Raw genomic sequence first — 13,962 nt, 5'->3', positions numbered from 1 at the left:
GAATTGTGAATTTATTCACAGTCACTGCCGGGCCAAATTACCTGTGGTCCATAGTCAATTATGTGTCAAACATGAAAGGACAAAGAGAGGACAATTATGTTTACCCTCTGAAAAATGGTGTGAGCTTGCATGTTTAAAGTAACACTGCATAACCATGACTGAGGCATAATTATAATGAATTCCAGAAGTTCAACTACCATCATTCTCAATTTAATGAGTCTCTCTGAATAATTCCAAACATTTTGTAATCTCTTGGGACAAGCGGTCTCAATAGTGTAATCCAGGTTGATGTGGTCTGGGGGGGGTTTCTACCGGTATCTCGGAGACAAGCCCAGGGTTAATGAGCTCTCTGGCACTTCCTTTGTCCCTAATGGGCATTTGTTATGGAAAGCACTTGACCGAAAATACACTGGATTTAGCATGCTCAGTTAGATGTTTTAGCCATGCAGGGAAATTCCTTCAGAAAGGTAATTGCATTGTGTGATTTTCTACTAGATCTGACTGTACATTTATTTTGACAGTTTGTGGATTCATTTTAATTAGATTGTAATTAGTCTATAATGAATGTATATAGCATATGTTTTCTCCCTATAATGTATTATCTTGTAGCCATGCTAAACACACATTAGTATCAGTAATAATTGGTTCGTTCCATCAAAAGACGGCCTTTTGCGTCCCTTTGATATTTGAAGTAGAAATTGTGCACCAATATTACATTTTAAAAGGCTGTTATATTAAATGAAGTGCCTTTTAATATATAATCTAAAAATATATGCTCGTTAAAGTGCCAAAATTCAGCATTTTGACATGTCCCTACATCAACCATGCATCACTTCTAGGAAGATTTTAACCCACTTAATCCCCAAATTCCTACAAGTTTTACCATCATTGTAAAGTCCTAGTTATTTTGTTTCTTTAAGAAAATAATTTATGTAGATTATTATTTATTTCATGTGATTAGTGATTCATTTAAATCTGTCCTTCATTTTAAGGTCAACCCTGTTACGTGAACTGAAATCTCGTTCCAATATGGTGAAACTTTCCTTTAAAAAAAATGTTTTTTTCAAAATAAACATTGAACATCTAATAGTTCAATTATAGTGTAAAAGCAGGTGAGCTCCTTCTACTCTTTTTGGCTATTTTCTGGTGTTTGATGGTGGTAAACCATTCAATTGCTACTCCCTGTTGCTGACAACAAGCTTCCATTCCCCCTGTCAAAGGGGGATTTATGACTGATTTATGAAGAAATCGTGAAACCATGTTACAGTCAACCCTGTTACTTTATTTGAACTTAATAGGCACTTACTAAGCTTTTGATACGGTAGACCATTCCATTCTTGTGGGCCGGCTAAGGAGTATTGGTGTCTCTGAGGGGTCTTTGGCCTGGTTAGCTAACTACCTCTCTCAAAGAGTGCAGTGTATAAAGTCAGAAAATATGCTGTCTCAGCCACTGCCTGTCACCAAGGGAGTACACCAAGGCTCAATCCTAGGCCCCACACTCTTCTCAATTTACATCAACAACATAGCTCAGGAAGCTCTACAACAAAGCTTTCTTAGTGTCCAACAAGCTTTCTCTACCCTTAACCCGGTTCTGAACACCTCCAAAACAAAGGTCATGTGGTTTGGTAAGAAGAATGCCCGTCTTCCCACAGGTGTTATTACTATCTCTGAGGGTTTAGAGCTTGTGGTAGTCACCTCATACAAGTTCTTGGGAGTATGGCTAGACTGTGCACTGTCCATCTCTCAGCACATATCAAAGCTGCAGGCTAAAGTTAAATCTAGACTTGGTTTCCTCTATCATAATTGTTCCTCTTTCATCCTAGCTGCCAAACTAACCCTGATTCAGGTGACCATCCTACCTATGCTAGATTACGGAGACATAATTTATAGATCGGCAAGTATGTTCTTTACCATTCGGCCATCAGATTCGCCACCAATGCTCCTTATAGGACACATCACTGCTCTCTATACTCCTCTGTAAACTGGTCATCTCTGTATACCCGTTGCAAGAACCACTGGTTGATGCTGATTTATCTGAGATATCTACTGCAGCCCTCATCCTCCACATAAAACACCCGTTCTGCCAGTCACATTCTATTAAAGGTCCCCAAAGCACATACATCCCTAGGTCGCTCCTCTTTTCAGTTCGCTGCAGCTAGCGACTGGATCGAGCTGCAACAAACACTCAAACTGGACAGTTTTATCTCAATCTCTTCATTCAAAGACTCAATCATGGTCACTCTTACTGACAGTTGTGGCTGCTTTGTGTGATGTATTGTTGTCTCTACCTTCTTGACCTTTGTGCTGTTGACTGTGCCCAATAATGTTTGTACCATGTTTTGTGCTGCTACCATGTTGTGTTGCTACCTTGCTATGTTGTTGTCTTAGGTCTCTCTCTATGTAGTGTTGTGTTGCCTCTCTTGTTGTGATGTGTGTTTTGTCCTATACCTATATTGTATTTTTTTTAATCCCAGGCCCCTGTCCCTACTGGAGGCCTTTTACCTTTTGGTATGCCATGATTGTAAATAAGATTTGTTCTTAACGGACTTGCCTAGTTAAATCAATTACAATAAAAATACTACAGTGCCTTCACCTATCAATACACACTACTTCATAATGACAAAGTGAAAACATGTTTTTAGAAATGTTAGCAAATTTATTTAAAATGAAATACATAAATATATAATTTACATAAGTATTCACACCCCTGAGACAATACATGTTAGAATCACCTTTGGCAGTGATTACAGCTGTGAGTCTTTCTGGGTAAGTCTTTAAGAGCCTTGCACACCTGAATTGTGCAACATTTGCACATTTTCTTTTTTAAATTCTTCAAACTCTGTCATGTTGGTTGTTGATCATTGCTAGACAGCCATTTTCAAGTTTTGCCATAGATCTTCAATCCAATTTAAGTCAAAACTGTAACTAGGCCAGTCTGGAACATTCAATGCTGTCTTGGTAAGCAAGTGTATATTTGGCCTTGTGTTTTAGGTTATTTTCCTGCTGAAAGGTGAATTTGTCTGTCACGTTCTGTCCATCGTTCGTATGTGTTTTCCTTGTTTTAGTGTTGGTCAGGACGTGAGCTGGGTGGGCATTCTATGTTGTGTGTCTGGTTTGTCTATTTCTATGTTTGGCCTGATATGGTTCTCAATCAGAGGCAGGTGTTAGTCATTGTCTCTGATTGGGAACCATATTTAGGTAGCCTGTTTTGTGTTGGGTTTTGTGGGTGATTGTTCCTGTCTCTGTGTTTGCACCAGATAGGACTGTTTAGGTTCACTTTTCTTGTTTTGTATAGTCTGTTCATGTATAGTCGTCTTTATTAAAAACATGAATAACCACCACGCTGCATTTTGGTCCGCCTCTCTTTCACCAGAAGAAAACCCTTACAGAATCACCCACCAACCAAGGACCAAGCGGCGTGGTAAACAGAGGCAGCAGCAACAGCAGCAGCAGGAGAAGCGACAGGTGCAGCAGGAGCAGCAGCAGCAAAGGCAGCAGCAGGAGAAGCAACAGAGGCAGCAGCAGGAGAAGCAGCAGCAGCAGCAGTGGGAGAGGCTGCACTATTTGGATAAATGGACTTGGGAGGAGATCCTTGACGGAAAAGGACACTGGGCAGAGCCAGGGGAATATTGCCGCCCCAAAGCTGAGCTGGAGGCAGCGAAAGCAGAGAGGCGGCATTATGAGGAGCTAGCACGGCAGAGCGGCTGGAAGCCCGAGAGGCACCCCAAAAAAATTATTGGGGGGGAGCACAGGGAGAGTGTGGCAGAGTCAGGAGTCAGACCTGAGCCAACTCCCCCTGTTTACCGTAAGGAGCCATGGATGGATTTGGAGCTGTCGGCGAAGCTGAGTGCTGAGTCTGAGAGTGTGGAGGATGTATTGGACAGAGTAGAAAGAAAGCTGTTGGTTTGGCATAGTATGCACGGCATACCAGTGCCAGCACCACGCATCAGGCCTACAGTGCGTCCCGCCTGTCCAGCGCTGCCGGAGCCTTCCTCCTCTCCAGCGCAGCCAGAGTCTCCCGCCTGTCCGGCGCTGTCAGAGCTACCGCCCCTCATGCCAGAGGCACCAGAGCCCCTCATTCCAGAGGCACCAGTGCTCCTCAGTCCAGCGCTGCCAGAGCCTTTTTCTCCAGTCTGCCCAGCGCCGTCTGAGCTACCCGTCTGCCCAGCGCCGTCTGAGCTACCAGTCTTCCCAGCGCCGCCAGTGCCGCCAGTCTGCCCAGCGCCGCCAGTGGCGCCAGTCTGCCCAGCGCCGCCAGTCTGCCCAGCGCCGCCAGTGCCGCCAGTCTGCCCAGCGCCGTCTGAGCTACCAGTCTGCCCATCGCCGCCAGCGCCGCCAGTCTGCCCAGTGCCGCCAGTCTGCCCAGCGCCGCCAGTCTGCCAGGATCCGCCATGTATGATAACTGTGCCGCCAGTCTGCCCAGCGCCGTCTCAGCTACCCGTCTGCCCTGCGCCGTCTGAGCTACCAGTCTGTCCAGCGCCGCCAGTGCCGCCAGTCTTCCCAGCGCCGCCAGTGCCGCCAGTCTTCCCAGCGCCGCCAGTCTGCCCAGCGCCGCCAGTGCCGCCAGTCTGCCCAGCGCCGTCTGAGCTACCAGTCTGCCCAGCGCCGCCAGTCTGCCCAGCGCCGCCAGTGCCGCCAGTCTGCCCAGCGCCGCCAGTCTGCCAGGATCCGCCATGTATGATAACTGTGCCGCCAGTCTGCCCAGCGCCGTCTGAGCTACCCGTCTGCCCTGCGCCGTCTGAGCTACCCGTCTGTCCAGCGCCGCCAGTGCCGCCAGTCTGCCCAGCGCCGTCTGAGCTACCCGTCTGCCCAGCGCCGTCTGAGCTACCCGTCTGCCCAGCGCCGTCTGAGCTACCCGTCTGCCCAGCGCCGTCTGAGCTACCCGTCTGCCCAGCGCCGTCTGTCTGCCCAGCGCCGCCAGTGCCGCCAGTCAGCCAGGATCCGCCAGTCAGCCAGGATCCGCCAGTCAGCCAGGATCCGCCAGTCGGCCAGGATCCGCCAGTCGGCCAGGATCCGCCAGTCGGCCAGGATCCACCAGAAGTGCCAGTCAGCCAGGATCCGCCAGGATCTGCCAGTCAGCCAGGGTCTGCCAGGATCCGCCAGGATCTGCCAGACGGCCAGGATCTGCCAGTCAGCCAGGATCCGCCGGTCTGCCAGGATCAGTTAGATCCGCCATTCAGCCAGGATCCGCCAGTGTGCCAGGATCCGCCAGTGTGCCAGGATCCGCCAGTGTGCCAGGATCCGCCAGTGTGCCAGGATCCGCCAGTGTGCCAGGATCCGCCAGTGTGCCAGGATCCGCCAGTCTGCCAGGATCCGCCAGAACTGCCAGTCGGCCAGGATCCGCCAGAACTGCCAGTCGGCCAGGATCCGCCAGAACTGCCAGTCGGCCAGGATCCGCCAGAACTGCCAGTCAGCCAGGATCCGCCAGGATCCGCCAGAACTGCCAGTCAGCCAGGATCCGCCAGAACTGCCAGTCTGCCAGGATCCGCCAGTCTTCCAGAATCCGCCAGAACTGCCAGTCTGCCAGGATCCGCCAGTCTGCCAGGATCCGCCAGAACTGCCAGTCGGCCAGGATCCGCCAGAACTGCCAGTCGGCCAGGATCCGCCAGAACTGCCAGTCGGCCAGGATCCGCCAGAACTGCCAGTCGGCCAGGATCCGCCAGAACTGCCAGTCAGCCAGGATCCGCCAGAACTGCCAGTCAGCCAGGATCCGCCAGAACTGCCAGTCTGCCAGGATCCGCCAGTCTTCCAGAATCCGCCAGAACTGCCAGTCAGCCAGGATCCGCCAGATCTGCCAGTCGGCCAGGATCTGCCAGTCGGCCAGGATCTGCCAGTCGGCCAGGATCTGCCAGTCAGCCAGGATCAGTTAGATCCGCCATTCAGCCAGGATCCGCCAGTCTGCCAGGATCCACCAGTCAGCCAGGATCCGCCAGAAGTGCCAGTCAGCCAGGATCTGCCAGATCCGCTAGTCAGCCAGGATCCACCAGTCAGCCAGGATCTGCCAGTCAGCCAGGATCTGCCGGAACCACCAGCCAGCCAGGATCTGGTAGATCCATCAACCTGCCTGAGCTTCCTCTCGCTCCCGAGCTTCCTCTCGCTCCCGAGCTTCCTCTCGTTCCCGAGCTTCCCCTCGCTCCCGAGCTTCCCCTCGGTCCCGGGCTACCTCAGTCCAGTGGGGCCCGTTGTTGGGTTTCCTGGGCCGGGGTTGGCGGCGAGGGTCGCCACTCGGGGGACGCTGGGGAGGTGGACTGAGACGGTTGTGGGGTGTGGTCCGTGTCCAGCGCCGGAGCCGCCACCGCGGACAGATGCCCACCCAGACCCTCCCCTATAGGTTTAGGTTGTGCGTTCGGAGTCCGCATCTTGGGTGGGGGTTCTGTCACGTTCTGTCCATCGTTCGTATGTGTTTTCCTTGTTTTAGTGTTGGTCAGGACGTGAGCTGGGTGGGCATTCTATGTTGTGTGTCTGGTTTGTCTATTTCTATGTTTGGCCTGATATGGTTCTCAATCAGAGGCAGGTGTTAGTCATTGTCTCTGATTGGGAACCATATTTAGGTAGCCTGTTTTGTGTTGGGTTTTGTGGGTGATTGTTCCTGTCTCTGTGTTTGCACCAGATAGGACTGTTTAGGTTCACTTTTCTTGTTTTGTATAGTCGTCTTTATTAAAAACATGAATAACCACCACGCTGCATTTTGGTCCGCCTCTCTTTCACCAGAAGAAAACCCTACCATGTCTCCCAGTGTCTATTGGAAAGCAGACTGAACCAGGTTTTCCTCTAGGATTTTGCCTGTGCTTATCTCCATTCCATTACAAGTATACCCATAACATAATGCAGCCACCACCATTCTTGAAAATATGAAGATCGGTACAGCATTTCGTTGTACTGTAATTGTTCAATGACAATTAAATTGAATCTAATCTAATCAGTGATGTGTTGTATAACGCTTTATGTTGTCGTGTCTGACTATGATTAAATTATATGACATGCTATTTTATCAAATTGATTACGTGATTGAATTAAACCATGCAACAATTAAACCATTAATAACATGGGGCACCACGGAAGCATTAATTTATATAGAGTGGTTATCTCACGAATCCAGTCTCTTAAAGATCTGAAGATCTTTTATAGCAATAGCAGTTATTTATTCATCGTCACCTCGATCGGTCTCATTCCGATTGTCGTAAAGTACTTGGTTATCTGCACGAACCCTAGCTAATAAGTGTAATCAGCAATACACACATTTGCTTAATTATATATTTTCTAAATACCTAAATAATCAAACAGAATTACATATATATATATATACACAGGATAGATCACACATCAAATGCTAATCATGTCATGAAAAGCCCCTTGTGGGCTAACCTGATATGATGGCTGGTTACACAAAGGAAGGGGGTTTTGTTTCAATGAAAGAGTGAGAAGACTGAGGGACAAAGAGATTGAGAAGCTATGCTACAGTAAATACAGCATTTTCTGCAAGATACCACCCATTTGGAAGAGGAAAATGCAAGATACATATATTTACTCTGAGCTGCGCTTCGATAGATGTGTCGAAGATGGAATACTGGTTTACCCAGCAGAGATCACCATTGTCCTTTGAATAATCTTTTTGGTTGTAGTGTTGTTGAGTGGATACGTTAAAGTACCCTGTCACTCTTCTGAGATTGTCTGTCCATTCCTAGGCCATGTACATTTACAGCTGCAGCTGATAATTCGACATCTAGGATGTATCACTTCTTTCGTGAATAATCGTTCAAAGTTCATACCAAGTTGTCATAATCAGCTCGCGCTGTATTCTGGCTGGTCTAGTCAAAATTCACCATTCCAGTGTGGTGATCTTCACCTCCACGTTGAAATTCACCCTTTTACACGTTAGGACAGCAGTCCTAACATTTCTGGAACTAAATGTTAATTTCGTTAGGTTATAGTTGAAATTAGCCCTTTTAAACGTATGGACACCAGTCCTCACGTCGTCGGGAACTAAGGTTGACTTCCATCAACAAGCTTTTGTACTGTGGGAGAGAAGGGTGTGTTTCACAGTTCTCAACCAGTGTCTGTTCACTTGGGTGTGGCCACTGAATGAGCATAGTTTACTTATGAAAACAATTCTCTCATTTAGAAGCTAAAATTACATTTAATCTTTTCACAAATAGTTTGATAATTTAAACATTTAAATTGCACAACAATTCCATGTGAATCTGATAACTAGAATGTGTAGTCTTTCCAATATACAATTTATATCGTCCTATCATCAGATATAATGTCCCAGCCACCAACTGATCTGACATAATATTCTTTAAGTACCAACAGACACTTTCAACTGGTTGAGAAAGGAAAATGTTGCTCCATTCCCCAACCTTTTGATATTACCATACTCTCTCTATGTTAACAAAGGGCTTTCCAAGAGTCCATTCTGTAGAGTGGAGAGGAAAGGTGGAAAGGTGTTTATGGGGGGTCATAAACCTCACCCAACAGGGCAACGTCATGACAGTATTAAGGACATAAACTTCATTTCTTGACACATTTTTTGCAGTTTTACTTTAGTGCCTACAAACAGGATGCATGTTTTGGAATATTTGTATTATGTACAGGCTTCCTTTTTTTCATTATATCATTAGGTTGGTATCATGAAGTAACTACAATGTTGTTGATCCAATCTTAGTTTTCTCCTATTACAGCCATTAAACTCTGTAACTGTTTTAAAGTTACCATTGGCCAGTATCCATTCCTTAAATGTAAATGTAATGCCTCATGGTGAAATCCTTGAGTGGTTTCCTTCCTCTCCAGCAATTGAGTTAGGAAGGACGCCTGTATCTTTGTAGTGACAGGGTGTTAATAACTTAACCATGCTCAAAGGGATATTCAATTTCTGCAGTTTTTTATGTTTATGCATCTACCAATAGGTGCCCTTCTTTGCGAGCATTGTAAAATCTGCCTGGTCTTTGTGATCGAATCTGTGTTCGAAATTCACTGCTCGACTGAGGGACCTTACAGGTATGTGTTGGGTACAGAGATGAGGTAATCATTCAAAAATCATGTTAAACACTATTAGAGTGAGTCCATGCAACTTATGTGACTTGCTTAGCAAATTTTGACTCAAGACATTTAAACTTTTCATTTTTAATTCATTTGTAAAAAATTCTGAAATCATAATTCCACTTTGACATTGTGGGGTATTGTGTGTAGGCCAGTGAAACAAACTGTAATCCATTTTAAATTCAGGCTGTAACATAACAAAATATGGAAAAGTTCAAGTGGTGTGAATACTTTCTGAAGGTACTGTATAGTCATTTTTCTTTTTAACCTATTGAGATGGGATTACACTTCTCAAAAGGCACCGATTGGTGGAAAAATATCTAAGATTGTTTAAGCAATTTTATCTGTAACATTTTAAGTATCCATTCCTTCAGAGATTGAGATTGTTCTCGCTCCTGCCATCCATCACAATGTTTTGAGACTTAAATGATAGATTTTCTGTCATGTCAGTTTCTGTCAATATTCTAGCAGCTTGTGTAACAGTATGCTAAGGGTTCTCAGGCATAGCCACAGGAACTAGATGGCACCACGGCGCTAATGTATTCTGTGGACAAATATAAACAAATTGAATATTCTATGTGGACATTATATTTACCAATGAGAACTGAGTTACAGAGCAGTGGGTAATATGTTGTGTGGTGTGGGATTGAATCATTGATTAGGCATGCCTTAAACATGGTTAGACACAGTAGAAACGAATGGCAGCTTTAAAATCACCATGATGTAACCTGAAAGCAGTATAAGAACAGATCAGAGTAACTCAAATTGTGATTGTATCAAACTACCAATCTGAATACGCTTAGAGGTTGCTGAATTTCTAGCACCATTTACTCGGCTGCTTCTGGAATAATCTGGAGTAGTCATTCAATCTGTTTGTGCATGTCAACCATTTAGTAATACTGTATGTGGTCCTCAGGGAGACAAAGAGTTATTTTAACGGTTACAAACATTCCCCAGGCTGTCAGAATTGTAATGTGATCAATAAAGGAAATATGGCCTGATTTGCAACTGTTCAAATGTATACTGCTCTCCAATATTTTGAGAGTAGAATATAAAATGTGTATATATAAATCTTTCATTCTAATCTAGAGCAGGGGTTCGCAAACTTTTTTCCACAGGTTCCCCTTTTCACATTTGAAAAAGGTTGCTATAGCCTATATTAAACACACCAGATTGATTTTGTTTAATTTGAAGGATCTAGGAATATTTTCTATATATTTCTAATATTTTGAAGCTCATTTCCTGCAATTTTGCCTAGTTTAACAAGACTCATAGCATCTTTCAGGTATTTAATTATACATATTCTCTTTTACAGAAAGTAAATAGATCAATTTATAGCGACAGAGTCACACATTGTATAAGATCACTTCCCAAGCAAAGTCACGTTTCTTTGACTCCTTAACTTTAGAAGGTCACAGGTCAGCTTCTGAATGGCATTGACAAACCAAAGATATTCCCATGTGCATCAGTGTCGCATCTTCCTCTGGCATTTTACCGCTTGTTTCTTGCATAAAGCATCTCAGATTTTAAAAAAAGGTTACCCCTTAAATAAAGGAAGTTCCCCACCCCCCCCACGAACCTTTGCGCCTACCTATGGGGGATCACCCCTAGGTAGGGAACCCCTGAACTAGATGGTGTTCAAATTTTGTTATTTTATTGTGGGGAATATTCCTTTTTTTTGTCCTAGCTGAATGATAATAGTAACCTCTGTATATTGTGGGAGAGATGTCTCAGACTGAAGTTTAAATCAATTAGCCATTGGCCTTTAGTGCCCTGATTGATACTATCGTTAATATTTAACTCTTAGAAGGATACATTTTTTTGCTTTCTGTCTCTCCTCTGAAGATTAAGGAGGAATGAATGCAACAATTATGGCAAATACACATCAATACATGTCCTTTTCAAAAGACAGAGCGAGTAATAAAAAACCCTACATTCACCATACTCTAAATGTCTATTGGTATCATGCTGATGGCACGAGGGTCACAAATACCCATTTCTTTCCTCTTTAAAATCCTTGTCCAAGATATTTCCCTGCCATTTAGCTGAGGATTTATACTCTGTCTCAATTGACATTTTCTCTTTCCTTTTCTGAAAGAGGGCTTATAGTAATTGTATGGTATCCTGTAGTATAAGTTGTCATACAACCATTGACTGAGTGCAATGGAGTGCAAATATACCAATCGTGCTGTTCTAGCGCAAGGTTTCTCTATTATCATTATGGCCATTGTTCTTATATACCCCCGGGGACAGTATTACACCGTATTACAAGCAATAACACTTAGTGCACTGGCTATATTAGATGTATTAAAATCTGTCAAATGCAAAGCATCATGGGATTGCTCTGCTATTTAGGCATCACATTGAGTGAATATAAAGCATGACAGCCTGAGTCCCTTGTGCCAAGTGCTGTTAGGCAGCTGAGTAATGCCAGCAGGTCTCAAGGCAAGCATCTATAGCGCATTGTAATAATAAACTGAGGGTGGGCAGAGCAGGCAGACGGGAACACATCACTGACAACTTCCGAGGTCACCCTGTTTGTAGAGTTTCAAATCAATGTGTCTCAGTGTTCCACCCAGTTATACAATGCAGAAGTGTAGACACGATTTATGCCACTTTATATGTGAAATGCAAATCATCACAGTACTTTGAGAATAAATATTCTAGTTGAGAGGGCTGAGGTTTAGAATCAGGAAATGATCATTCCCATGGTTGGGTAACCAATGAATCATTGTCAACTATTGGAAATGCCTTGCACATTGAAACTTTAGGTTTTCAAGGCATTTTCAATAGTTGACAATGATTCAATGGGAATGATAATTTACTGACTTGAAGTGGCTGCCAACATTTGGAGAAAAGCATGAAAAGGCATAGCCAAGTGGGGAGTTATTAATATAGTGAACTGAATCATCTTTTGGCATAGCCAAATGTTTATAATTCAAATGAAAGTTCATTGGTCGTGTACACAGTTTAGCAGATGTTGTAGCAGGTGCAGCGAAATGCTTGTGTTACTAGCTCCTAACAGTGCAGTACAAAATGTCCAACAAAATAATAATCAAATAATATTACCCAAATAATAATCAAAACTAGAAGCAAGAAATCACAAATGTCAGGACGAATCTAGATAACAACAAAAATAACACTATCAGTAATCCAAATGCAATCTATGCTTATATACCGTACACCTAAATATATACTAAGAAGGAAATGTAGATATATTAGAATGAGCTATGTCATGAATACAGTATATAAAAACAAATACAGGGAGCGTGTATAACAAAATGAAATGCAATGTACAGTGGTAGATATATTAGAATACGCTATGTGAAGAATACAGTATTATTCAGCGTTTCTCTAACTCGTTCCTCGGGACCCAAAAGGGTGCACGTTTTAGTTTCTGCTCTAGCACTACACAGCCGATTAAAATAATCAACTAATCATCAAGCTTTGATTATTTAAATTTGCTGTGTAGTGCTGAGGCAGAAACAGAAACATGCACCCAGGGTGTCCCAGGACTGAGCTTGAGAAACCATGCAGTATATCCTCCTTAGACCAAGCAATTCATTTTTGTCCTCTCTAGTGGACATCAGCTCTTGGTCCATATCTCTGAAGCCATACATTCCTGTTTTCCCACTGAGAGGACATTCTGGGCTTTTCATTGATATCACGTGTGGGAATGTGACCTTGACAAGTTTACCTTCCTGGTTAAAAAACTAATGGCTGCTGTCAAAATTAGCACATTTAATAGAAATTGTAAAATAAGTGGGTAATTATTAATTATAATTTTTGTGAGTTTGATATTCAAATTGTTTCTAGAAAGTGAATATCTCAGAAATAGTTAAGTGAGTGACAAACACTGACACAGGAGACAATCACCCACAAAACCCAACACCAAACAGGCTACCTAAATATGGTTCACAATCAGAGACAATGACTAACACCTGCCTCTGATTGAGAACCATATCAGGCCAAACACAGAAACAGACAAACTAGACACACAACATAGAATGCCCACTCAGATCACACCCTGACCAAACAAAACATAGAAACATACAAAGCAAACTATGGTCAGGGTGTGACAAAGATCTTATCAAGAAATGTCCTCTGTAGTGGACATCTAGATGCTGCAACTATGTTTTTCACCTACTGTATCCGTTGACTGTAATGTAAATGTTTTCATATTTACGTCCTAATGACCACTACAGAGAACAATTTTGCACTTAAAATAAAAATACATTTAGTTGAAAAAATAATCTTGGTAACATTAAATAAGAATCTGGCATAGTGCCTAGTGAAAGTCTACACACCGCTTGCACAGTCTTCACATTTCACTAACTTATAATACATCTAAAAATTATTACATTTCAAATGAAATTGTTGTCCCCTACAGATCTATAGAACCTACTCCACATGTTCAAAGTAAAACACTTTGCACATCTCTTAGGGCAACATATGCCCATTCTTTTTGTTCAAGCTCATAACATTTGTTTGGACAGCTATATTCAAACATTGTCTCTGATTGTCTTGCAAATTTGAGTTAGGACTGAGATTAGACCACTCAGGAACATTCTGGTGTGTCTTTGGCATAAACATTTGTGTAATTGTCTTGATAAAAAATATGAACTCTATGCCAGGGTTATGTTTTCAAAAGATTGAGTTTGTTTAAGGTTTTCCTGTAACTTTTACCTGGGCTTTTCCCCTTTCATATTTCTTTTGATCCTGACAAACTCCCCAGTCCCTGCTGATGACAAGCATACCCATAACATAATGCTGTCTCCAGAATACAAGTATTAACTCTGGGGTCTGAAGACATATGAAATCAATACATCCTCATTTTGTATTTTTTTTTGTAATTTGGAACATTTTCTATAATTTTTCTTTCACTTAGAAACTTTGGAGTAGGTTGGGCAGATCAAAAGGAAA

The sequence above is a fragment of the Oncorhynchus nerka genome, linkage group LG20 (genome assembly GCF_034236695.1).
Source record: "Oncorhynchus nerka isolate Pitt River linkage group LG20, Oner_Uvic_2.0, whole genome shotgun sequence".
NCBI lineage: Eukaryota > Metazoa > Chordata > Actinopteri > Salmoniformes > Salmonidae > Oncorhynchus > Oncorhynchus nerka.
This window is presented reverse-complemented; position numbering follows the sequence as displayed.